Below are 12,715 nucleotides of genomic sequence, written 5' to 3' on the forward strand. Positions count from 1 at the left end.
GGCCTTAGCACAGTAGTAACACCGGTTCCCGTCAGATCACCAAAGCGCTGTTGGACTTGGCTGGCACTCGGATGGGACACCATCAGCGTCTGCAGAGTGCTGTTGGCAAGCGGGGTGCACTCAGCCCTTGTGAGGCCAGTTGCGGAGCTGCGATTGAGAAGTAGCGACACTGGTCACGAAAACTGAAAACTGACAGCGGCCGCGGTAGCGGTGTGCTGACCATACGTCTCTCCGTATCTGCATCCGGTGGCACCTTAGGGCTGAGGATGGCACGGCTGGCTGTCGGTATCCTTGGCCTTCAAGGCCTCTTCGGCCAGTGTTTGTTTGGTATGGACCAGAACAAGAAACAAATGTCAGGTAAATGAGGGCTCCAAAACGCGTACCTGGGAAGTTATGAGCACTTGTTCATCTCCGCTATTGCAAACCACATCTCTTCTACTGAACAAATGCTCGTAGCTCTTAAGCTATGCATTTTAGAGCCCAAAGCCCATGTTTACCAGACTTGTTTTCTTCTTCTACTCCCCTGCAGTCTTAGGAACAATAGTACCGGTACGTTTTTTCCACTATCAGAGGTATCTGAACGATTTTCGCTCGTAACTTCCTCATTCCTCATTCATCATCAGTGAAAATTTGTAACATCATCACGGAATCACCTGGTATGTGCATACATATACAGGCGCCGCCTACAACTTGTTGGATGACTTTTCCAGACATGGGTTCCTATCCTCATTTTGTTCCTCAGGACACCTACATCTCTTAGATGTTTGTCGGTGTAATTCTGAGAAACCCTGTAGAATGATGACTCAATCCTGTGAAAGCTATTCACATTGACGGCAGACATTTATTAGAAAACATACCATTCCCCCACTTAGTTACTCTTGTTCCTCTCACACCCTGCAACTCCATTTAAAATCAATCAAGTTAAAATGAGTGTAGAATACTTATTATTCCAAAATCATTTGGTATCTTTATTCCTTAGACTCCATACAGAGCTGGAACAATTGGATTACTTCATGCTTGAGAGGTGGCACGAGCCCCCTCTCATGTTTCTATCTTACTCTGAGTAATTCGATTTTCCTCTCTAATTGCATGCGGTGAAAAGTCGCTATTCCTTCACACGTAGACTTCCCACGCACCGTCTCTCGTCACCCGGGTGGTCAGGTGATAGGCGGGTTCTGTTGAACTTGAAATGGTTAAGCCGACAGGTGTGAGGGAGTCGAGTGGATGCTTTCCAGATGCCGACATTGTCATAAGAGCGGGAGCGACATGCCCACAGGGGTCTGACGGAGCGGCTGGGCTAGAGGTTCCGTTACTTCGCAGAAACTTACTGAAAACACTTTCTGGCTGGCTACCAGCGAGGCGTGGGAATGACTTGTGTTCCCAGGCAGTCTTGGCGGGCAAATTCCCGCGTTTTCTGCAAAATCATAACTGTGATTGGCTGGCTCAGGGGATAGCTCTGTGACGTAACAAAATCGGCGCAGAAATTGGCGCCAAGTATCTCCATTGGTGGAATAGTAGTGCGTCGGCAATAGAGTGGAATTTTCCACCGGTTTTCGAGTTGCTGATTGGAACGTTTTAACCACGGCCACTGTCGTGGGAGCGGGAGTATTCTGTGTTCAGCTTTTACAGGTGCTCTTGAGAGGGTCGGCTCTCGCCTTTCGGTCGGAGTAGGTTACAAAACTGAGCTCTCGCTGCTCTGGACAGCCTGCCTTCTGTTGGCTGTCTAATATACTTTCATTTAATTGTACCTGATGACGAAGTTGCTGAAGTTTCGACTTCAACGTTACTTTCCTGGTACAGTTGGCAATTGAGCGTTCTGTGTACAACTGCCATTGTTGTCCGTCTTTAGCAGTTTTGGCTAAAGTTGACTGTATCAGAGTTACTGTGTGACTTCTCTTGTTAAAATCACTCATTGTACCGTCAGTGCTTGTGTAGCGAGCCTTCTTCGTCTCTCTCAGAGGCATATTTGTGTTGCTAGGAAGACTTTAGTCTGGAACAACCAGGCCAGGATAATTAGTATCAGGCTACACTCGTGACATTATCATCACCACGACGGGACATCGAAGCAACCAGCCATCGCCTCCGGCACGCCAGATCGTGTCCTTGCAATTAAGAAGACAGCTTGGTAATGTACGTCCGCAGCACTGGCAGATTAGGGAATTTTGCTCTGTGATAATCAGAGCTCAGCAGAGCGCGCCTTTCCCGTCTTTTCTTACGTGGTTCTGTCGTGGATGTTCATTGTGTGAGTTCTCACTACTGTATCAGCAATTAATGTTGGGTTGGCTGGGTTTTTCTCTTAAGATTTGAGTTGCAAGGAATTGGCTCCACATACCACTTGGTCATAAACGTCACAAGCTAGTTTATGGACCACTTCACCTTCGCAACATGTATTTGAATATCCAATTTGACATATTGTAAATGTTTCATGTGTTTTGTTTATTATATTTAGTTTAGTCATAATAAATCAAATTGTTATTTTGTACAGAACTTTGATTCTGTGAATCGGTAAAGCAACCCTTTCATTTCTCACTACATTAATGAAACTTTCCTTTATCTAATTAATTTCTATTCAATTAAATTGTTGCAGGTGCCAAACTCTTTTCTACTCCACTTGCAGGGTCGATTACAGTCAGTTCGCATTTCTTTTTAATCCATGTGCAACAGCAAAAGTAGGAATTAGAAAAGGGGGGGGGCTTAGAGCATCATTTTCATATGAAGATTCTGGAAGAATTTTGTGTTAAATACACTGCTAGCCCCAGCACCTCGCATGTTTTGTGTATGACTAGTGGCACAGGTAATAATAATAACGATACCATACAGGCCCTACAGAAATGTAGGAGCCAGTACATAGTTGCTGTTGTGTTGTGCAGCTACTCACTTTCACTTTCTAATCACATTAATGTGACCACCTGTCAAAAGCCGGAATAGCCACTGTTGCAGCGCGAACCCCCGCGACACGTGAAGCACGAAAGTCAACGAGGTTCTGGAAGATACCGACAGGGATTTGCAACCATGCCGACTCAGGTGGCGTGCCCAACTGCGCCACATTCCGCGGCTGAGAATCCATGACGCGAACAGACCGATCGTAGTGTCCCACAGATTCTCGATTGGAATTAAATCCGAGGAGTTTGGTGGTCAGGGTGGTACAATTAACTCATCTTGGTGTTCTTCGGACCACGCACGTACACTGAGAGCTGTGTGACACGTTGCATTGTCCTGCTGGTAGATGCACGTCCTGACGAGGAAACAACAAACTGCATAGGCGTTCGTTATTTCCGCGCGCTATTCCAGATTGGAATTATAGAGAATTATTGTGAAGGTGGTTCTATGAATCATCTGCCAGGCACTCGTAGAAGTAGAATTACGCTAGCTGGTCGTGGTGTAGTAGATATAAAGCGTTGAGTCACGAACTACAGGAATATCTATGGAAGTCGTTCGGCCATATCAGAATATTTTTTATTTCGCCTCCGCATTTCTAAATGTTCTGAGAGATCGTCATTAAGCTAAACGTACGTTGCTTCTGTAACATTCGATGTTATGCACAGAATTCTCTCTCTCTCTCTCTCTCTCAGGTGTGAGTTGTTGTTATCAATAATATACAAATTAAGCATGAAACACGCAAACGCGTATAAATATTAAGACGATGATCACCTGGAAAAAGCAAACTACCACTCAGAATAAAAAGCGTAGGAAAGACTAACACATTTGTAGGAGAATTAAAAGCCAACTTAGTCTCAGCCACCTATGAAGTATATAAAAGATGACAAGCCAGTTCTTTCAGAACGCTTCTTTTCCAAACATACGACTTCTATTAAAGTTCATCTCTAACCACCAAGATTACGCTTTTCGTCATTTTATTGCAACAAATTTTACCAGCAACGACGTACATTCGAGAGATCCACAATGTGTTGGTGTTTTGAAACAGCATTTATTCATAGGATGTACGACAACTGAGCTGCTGCTTTAATTCACCTGGTAGAATGGCTGCCCACCCTTTCAGATTACAGACCAACTACTGAAACTAGTTTTCACAGTTTCTGAAAATAAGGTTAATTTGCTGAGATACCTTAACGAACGCTGCTGAATATATACGTTATTGGATTCAATGCTGACTGGCTTCAGCTCTCTTCTCTCTCTCTCTCTCTCTCTCTCTCTCTCTCTCTGCCACCTGTCTCTCTCTCTTTCCTTTTTTCTTTCGGGGTTGATGAAGGCATCTTAGGAAAAATAGTTTGCACATTTTTGCCAGTAAGTTTCGGAGTTAATTCTTGTCAACACTTTAATCTCTCCCTCATCCACAGCCCAGTTCACGCGAGATCAGTACGTTATACATTTATAAACGATGTAACTTCGAAGTTAACATATCCTGCAGTAAATAGCGTTACCTTCAGCTCTCTCTACTTAAGGTGAATGTTATCGGTTTGAAAGTTATGTTTGCCCTACGTGTTTTGAAGCAAACGATCACGAAAGTCGCTAGACAGCTCTTTTCGTCTTCGACAAAGCGTGTGAGGTCATGTTTGCACGAAGTCTTGTGAACAGTAGGTTATCCTATGCCGCCGCCTAGCGGGACGCTGGGGAAGGCGTTACCAAGAGACGCGGCCCCGATATCTTTGAATATCGATAGCGGACCCGTCACTGAGAACCGCCAGAAAGCTAAATTTAAATGACCCAGCGAGGAGAGGAGTCTTCTTTTGCTCCGGGCAGAGGACCATCGTCTTCCCCGGCGCGTCACTCCGCTCGGTGTTTCGCGCCAGTGCTGAGCTTTCTGCTAGGAAAGTAATAGTGCGACACCTTCCAGCCCAGATGCTCCCGCACTTTCTTTCTGTTAATCAGGGGCAATTAGAACAGAATCTGCTAATAAGCTGGGAAGAACAGTGTGACGAGCAGGATGAACAAGGCAGCGCGCAAAGTGGGCCGCCGGAAAGTGGCCCCCTACAAGTGTTTAAGAGACCAGACCAGATCACAACAGCTCGACTCTGTGTGAAAGCCGGCCCATTGTCTTCCGCCGCACTCAATGCGGCTAGCTGTGGGATGGAACTAGAACAGCCGTTCACCTCCGTACGAGGAACTCAGCGAAAATTGGCTAGTGCCCCAGTATTCACCGAGAAGAGCACCTAAACAGTCGTGAATCGATAACATACAGCCAAGCACACACTAACAAGGGGAAGGCCTCGAGCACGGCACGTCGATTCGGTTCATGTTCGGCAGGTGGCTTGTATACCACCACAACGGAGGACTCTAAGATACTTTGATTCACGACACCGACGTTTTTGAGAACACCGCCCATAACGTTCATGGCGCGCAGTTCACTCAAATTTACCGGGTTGGTAGATAATCGAAAATTGACCACTTTTCCCCATCATATACGCCATCCGAAAAAGCATATTTTTCGAGAAATCGAGAAAAAAAGCTTTTACAGCTGCCGGTTGTGTAGCCATAAGGTTGTTGTTGTAGTGGTCTTCAGTCCGAAGACTGCTTTGATGCAGCTCTCCATGCTCCTCTATCCTGTGCAAACCTCTTCATCTCCGAATAACTACTGCAACCTACATCCTTCTGAATCTGCCTACTGTATTCGTCTCTTAGCCTCCCTCTACGGATTTTATCCCCCCTACACTTCCCTCCAGTGTTCAATTGGTGATCCCTTGAGGTCTCAGAATGTGTGCTGTCAATCAATCCCTTCTTTTGGTCGAGTTATGCTAAAAATTTCTTGTCTCCCCAATTCTATTCAGTACCTTCTCATTAGTTACGTGATCTACCCATCTAATCTTCAATATTCTTCTGTAGCACCACATTTCGAAAGCCCCTATTCTCTTTTTGTCTAAGCTGTTTATCGCCCACATTTCACTTGCATATGTGGCTACACTCCAGATAACTACCTTCAGAAAAGGTTGTCTAACACTTAAATCTATATTCGATGTTAACAAACTTCCATTTTTCAGAAATGCTTTTCTAGCCATTGCCAGTTTACGTTTTGAATCCTACTTCGACCATGCTAAGTTATTTTGGTGCCCAAATAGCAAAAATCTTCTACTACTTTAAGTGTCTCATTTCATAATCTAATTCTCGCAACATCACCCGATTTAATTAGACTGTATTTTTTTAATGCTTGGTTTGCTTTTTTTGACGTTCGTGTTGTATCCTCCTTTCGAGACACTGCCGATTCGGTGCAACTGGTCTTCCAAGTCATTTGTTGTCTCTGACAAAATTACAATGTCATCGGCAAACCTCAAAGTTTTTATTTCTTCTCCCTAAACTTTCATTCCCACTCCAAATTTTTCTTTGGTTTCCCTTACTGCTTGTTTAGTGTACAGATTGAAGAACGTCGGGAATAGACTACAGCCCTCTGTTAGTCCCTTGTCAACCAACGCCTGTCGATTCTTATAAGAAACTGACTCGGGCTCGGAGGACGTGTGTTCGGTTCGTAGATGCAGTCTGCAGTTTTCTTAATAAATTTTCCTCTCAGTCGCAACTGGCGGCAAAAGAAATGTTAATATAGTAAATAAATAATACGAAATAATAACAAGATAGGTAAATAAATTTCTCAAATATCTGGGATTAGTGACGAATTAAAATTTTTATCCTAGTCATTTTTATATGACTTTGTTACGTATCCTCACATACCTCAAACAGCTACATGGGTGGTACTTATCATATAAACAATGTGAGCAAATATATTCGCGACAACAAAAAACTTCAAATGAATGCAGTCTTCGAGCAACTACATATTTCCCTCCCAAGATTCGGCGGAAAACAGACTTGATATGTGTTTAAAAATATTTGTTTTCTGGAACTGACTGTGATTTGTGCCACGCATACGAGAAGGTAGCCTGCAAAATCAGTGTTGGAAGCTGAGCATGAATAACGCTGTGAATCGTTATTTCGTCCGGAATTCCCGCTGTGTTTCCAAAAGCGCATTGCCATTATCAAGACTCGAAATTAAGTTTATAAATTGGCGATAAAAATAAACAACGCATGAGAGGAACACGGAACTGCAGTTTGGTAGTATTACTTTTAGCATGCAAGTCGTTGACTCTCGTCATATGTAAGCACGTATCATATGTGACGGTATTAGTTTGTTCACCCCAGGGAGTCAATATGAGACAAAACTTGTTTCAGTAACTTATGGGTTTAAACTTTATCAATATAGAATAAATCTACCTTCCTTCGTGATATTAAGGGTTGGAAAAAAATAAAGGAAAACAAATATTCAAAGTAAAAATGGTATATTTAACATGTAAGAGGCCAATACAGTTCTCAACTAACTCATGATAAAGAATATTAAAGAAAAGGAAAACTGTCAAAGTTACAAAATGGAGTAAACAAAATGGGCAAGCTACCTAATATCGTCATATCATACCTAATTCTGTGGCACTATAGAGTTAACTTCTTAATAATGTAGGTAATACCGTGATAATTTTCTTTTGCACTATTAAACTGCACTGTTAACGCATTTTTTATTCATTTTCAGCATCTGTGTCATTGTCACTAACATTTATACAAATATAACACGAAAGTACTACAGCATCAGGTTCAAATGACTCTGAGCACTATGGGACTTAACTTCTTAGGTCATCAGTCCCCCTTAAACCTAACTAACCTAAGGACATCACACACATCCATGCTCGAGGCAGGATCCGAACCTGCGACCGTAGCAGTTGCGCGGTTCCGGACTGAAGCGCCTAGAACCGTTCGGCCAGCATCAGGTGAACCGATGAACTGACAACTTCCATGGAACCATCGCAGACAAAAACAACACTGAATCGAACCACTTTTATTATTTTCACAGCTGTAGCACGCTTTAGAAGTGGCGGAGGTGTTATTATTTCTTTTGTTTTTTGACTTCTGTTTTCCCTTAGGCACTGGTTTCACTGCGCTACAATGGTTAGAGGATTATCCAGTTAAAGTTCAAGCCGAACTCTGTTTCCTGCCTTTGGATTATAAAATTAACTTCCAGTTCATTCGTAAGGGCAAACGGTCTACCCCATTTTGCCAGTGGTCACATTTTCTTTGTCACCACCAATGCGGTCTTCATAGTCTTTCAAAGTACTGCATGGTTCGACTCCTGTCTCGGGCCTGGATGTGTGTGATGTCCTTAGGTTAGTTAGGTTTAAGTAGTTCTAAGTTCTAGGGGACTGATGACGTCAGATGTTAAGTCCCACAGTGCTCAGAGCCATTTGAACCTGCAACCGTAGCGATCGCGCGGTTCCAGACCGAAGCGCCTAGAGCCGCTCGGCCACAGCGGCCGGAGTACCAAAGTGAAAAGCTAATCAGAACACGATCTACCTTTTCTAGAACCATGTTGTACTTCTAACATATGTGCTTCCACTATTGGTACTAAGCTCTTATTTATAATTTTAGCATACAGTTTTTGGCAGGAATTCAGCAGACTTATTCCTCTGTAATTTGCACATTGTTATTTATCGCCTTTCTAGGAAATAAAGTACAAGTAACTGAGAAAAGAAAGGAATTCGATTGCCAACTTACTAAGTTTCTATCGAGTGTGAAAAGCTATTTGAGATGGTAAGGAATTTGGAGCTCCAGCACATCTGATTACATCAATTCAGTCATTATAGAGAAATAATAAAGTAGGATCCTAACTATGAGGAATGGGACAGAATCTGCCAGTATCAATCACGGGGTCAGACAAAGCTGCCCACTGTACATTACCCCATTTAGACTTTACATTCACGATATCGTTCGTAAATGATTGATTTTTAATTAAGTGATCACTAAGAAGTGATAATTTCTATTTTATGACGATGCTATTTGCTGATGATCAGATTTAATAGGACAATCTGAAGAAAAGGGCTCAAATTTCATTACACAAATTGAGTCAAATTGTAGCTAAATACGTAATGCGAATATCGATGCACAAAAACAGTGATGGCATTATAAAGGATTGGAACCCATAAGACCCTAAATTGTTATAGATGGATAAATAACTGAACAAATAAAAGAGTGTATATATTTATGGTGCAATTTTAAGTTTCCCAAGACAGATGATGTAGACTTGTATGGATATGGTGTCTGTTCTCTCGGACATATCCGAAAGAATAGACACCATATCCATATAAGTATATAGTTCAGGCAATACCGGCCATGACCTTCCTCTTCTGTGTGGATGCACACATATTACCCGAACTCTTACGGGACTTAGCAAGAATGTCTTCCACGTGTAATGAGTGTGTTGGGTAGAGACACTACGAATGTAGTGTGTGGACATGTAAGGTGAGAATTTTGGCCTCGCGGGAGGCGTGCGAGAGGTAGTCCCTGCGGTCGCACTATCCTCTGTGTCCTCGGTGGCTCAGATGGATAGAGCGTCTGCCTTGTAATGCAGGAGATCCCGGGTTCGAGTCCCGGCCGGGGCACACATTTTCCCCTGTCTCTGTTTATCTATATCAACGCCCGTCAGTAGCTGAAGGTATTAATATATAATTCTAATTTCATAGATGCTATAGAGGTAAAATTGGCCAGATTCAGAAATTTCTGTGGAGATATACAACGCACATGAGAACATAGCATTTGGAAAGAAATGTTAATTAAACTCTGCAAAGTAGTATAGTTACCGTTGCTGCTGTATGGTAGCCAATGTTGGATCCCAATATATTATCTGTTACGACGAACTCAATCATCAGAGATGAAGTTCCTCTCCATTGTAGTGGGATATTCATTGCTGGGCCATAAAAGAAATAGCAATGTTAGACAAAAACTAGATGTTGAACCTATTACAAATCTAATTGAAAAATACCGACTGAACTGGAAAGACGATGATGCCCAGTGTCCGAGATGTGAGAAAAGTAACGAGAATGACAACACGGCGAACGATCAGACTGCTAATGTAGACTGGTCTGCTCATCCCTTCCAGATGCTCAATACGAGTTTCAGCTCCGTACAGCCATCACGGATTTTTGACAGCGCCGTCAGTGAAGTCGTGTTTTTGTTGTGTGTTACGAAAATGGAACGGCGGAATTTAGAGCGGCGTTATACAATCAGATTTTGTGTTAAACTTCGTGAATGCGCGAGTGTGACCTTTGAAAAGCTGAAAGAGGTCTGAGAGGAATATCCCTTATCAAGAGCACAAGTTTTTCACTGGCACAAATGATTTTGGTAAGGCCGAGAACACGTTGAAGATGAACCTCGCTCAGGGAAAACTTCAACTTCAAAAACCGACGAAAACGTCGAATGTGTGCGTGCTCTTGTCTATTCAGCCGGGACAAACTGTCAACCAAGAGTTTTACAAAGATGTCCTTGAAAGCCTCAGGAAAATGGTGAATCGAGAGAGACCGGACATTGCAGACAAGTGGGTGCCGCATCGTGACAACGCCGTGTGTTACATGGCCACTTCCATCAAGAAATTTTTGATCTCAAAAGACATTCCGTTGTTCCACAGGTCTACTATTCATCTGATTTGAGTCCTTGTGACTTTTTTCCTTTCCCGAAATTGAAACTGACTTAAAAGGACGTCATTTTGCGAGTCTGGACAACATTCAAAAGAATGTGGCCGACATGTTGAAGGCCCTACCAGTTGAAGCCTTTCAGCGCTGCTACCAAGACTGGGATCAACGACATCGTCGGTGTGCAACAGCCGAAGGGAACTACTTTGATGGGGCCAATACTGTTGTGTGAGAAAAAAAGACAAAAAACGTTGATAGATAAAAAATCAGTTTGATTACTTTTCTGACACACCTCGCTTGTCTAAAGATGGAATAACTCAAGTGGCAATAAAATATAACCCAAATAGAAAGAGGAACGTTGGGTATCCATCAGAGAGATGCTGTGAACAATTCTGAGGCAGAACAGACCAAAGGCCCAAACCTTGAAGACGATGATGATGTTGCATCCGCATACTGACGTTAGACACGTAACTTGTAGTAGTATTTACCTCAGATCATTGTACAGCTGCATCTAGTGTTTCTGTACCAGCAGATTTTCTCGACACGTCTTCGACAATCGCTAAAAGAGTTAACGCAGCTGTTTCACGCACGTCCATTTTCGTAAAGAAATTTGTGTAGTTTGTGCGCCAAGTGCAGCTGGGAACTGCTACAGGAGAGCTCTTCCATCACGATGAGGAGCTCGCTCCGTGAAATGTAGCAGGTCGTTTCAGAGCGAGCAGCAACCACCGCAGACACCACGTCTGGCATGCTTCTCCTTGAGAAACACGTCTCCTGTGAGGGCGGCTTAAATTGGTCGAAAATGTGCTTCACAACCGGGGTTTAATTGACAAGCAGCTACGGCAATTTTTTAAAATTCAGAATGAATGCGTTATAGTGCCCATATGTTTGTATCACAATGGACATGGGCTCTGGTTAATTGTAGTGGTATGCGTTAGCTTAGATTAGCAGAGTTCCACTGTCGACAAAGCAAGAGAGGGACGCGATAGTTACAGTCCACCTCAGAGCCTGACTGTGGTGTTTTGTTTGTCATCAAGCGAAAGGCTGATCACAGGTGCGCAAATATTTGACCTCCAGACGACAGAGACATTGCTGTGCTCAGCTGTTTTAAAACTCCCGACAGCGTGTAGAAGTATTTTTTGGTTCACAACCTTCGGAGGAAGATAGAAGCTTGTAGCCATTATGATGCATTTTATCTACGATTTTAGGTAAAAAAAAGTTGCTTTCGATTCTTCTATATGGTTAGCTCGCATTGTGCTGAGAATTCTTAGTTGATGTGCATTTACATTACCGTTAATAAATGAAAGTTCTTTTCGTAAGTGTCAGTATAGCTGAATCTTCTGAAGTTGAAAGCCTAAATGTCAGTGTTTTATTTTACGCACCGGTGAAACAGAAGTAGCTGGAGAAAGATGAAAAGCTTCGATAGTACAAAAAAAGATATCTAGTGTTTTTACCTGTTAGAATAGTTTCAATTTAAATTACTGGAATGTAGACCTATACAAATCCGGCACCAAAAATAAGTACTAGAGGTGCTGCTGATTTCTGTACTGTTAACAAGCAACACTATTTGTAACCTATTAACAAAAAATGGTTCAAATGGCTCGGAGCACAATGGGACTTAACATCTGTGGTCATCAGTCCCCTAGAACTTAGAACTACTTAAACCTAACTAACCTAAGGACATCACATACATCCATGCCCGAGGCAGGATTCGAACCTGCGACCGTAGCAGTCGCGCGGTTCCGGACTGAGCGCCTAGAAACCTATTAACAGATCGTAACATACGGGGTGACTGTTTAGTAGCAAATTCAAACTTTTAACAAATGAAAATGAATCTACGAGCTACCTTCGGCGAAGAAGTATGGTAACAAAGATTACACCGTCTGACAGCATAATGAAGTGCAAATTAACTTTAAACGAACGTCGAGCTTCAGCCAATGAAATGAAAGTAAACTTGAACACGTGAACGAGGTAATGAGGAACGAAGTAATTTCATTTCTGTAGTTACACCGTCTAATAGAGGTGCGGTAGTCTGAGAGCTTGAGGGTTCGTTAGCTCTCGCGGCTCGTTTGTTCCTTCGGCGTTGTGTGACGCGCCTAAGCGAGAGTTCGCCCGCATTGCCTGTTTCTTTACAGCGGCAGAGATCTGTTAACAGGGGAGCGAATGTGTTAGATCCTCGATGTTGACGCAACATTAACCGCGGCGCCTCTCTGTGATCCTAACAGAGGCGATCATTCTCCCAAGTGGTGCGCGCTTTAGGAAGCTGTAAATCACAGGGCAAACCTCGGAGGACGCCTCTTTGCGTGTCGGAAGTCGTTACGCGGCGG

At 43.1% G+C, this 12,715-nt stretch overlaps 1 non-coding gene across 1 annotated transcript; it reads left to right on the top strand.

Moving 5' to 3' along the window:
- The first annotated feature begins 9,290 nt into the window (after positions 1-9,290).
- Positions 9,291-9,365, top strand: Trnat-ugu. The gene has a single exon. It is a non-coding gene; the product is annotated as a tRNA-Thr (tRNA).
- Positions 9,366-12,715: the final 3,350 nt, after the last annotated feature.

This window comes from Schistocerca piceifrons, chromosome 5 (assembly GCF_021461385.2).
Source record: "Schistocerca piceifrons isolate TAMUIC-IGC-003096 chromosome 5, iqSchPice1.1, whole genome shotgun sequence".
NCBI classification, from domain to species: Eukaryota; Metazoa; Arthropoda; class Insecta; order Orthoptera; family Acrididae; genus Schistocerca; species Schistocerca piceifrons.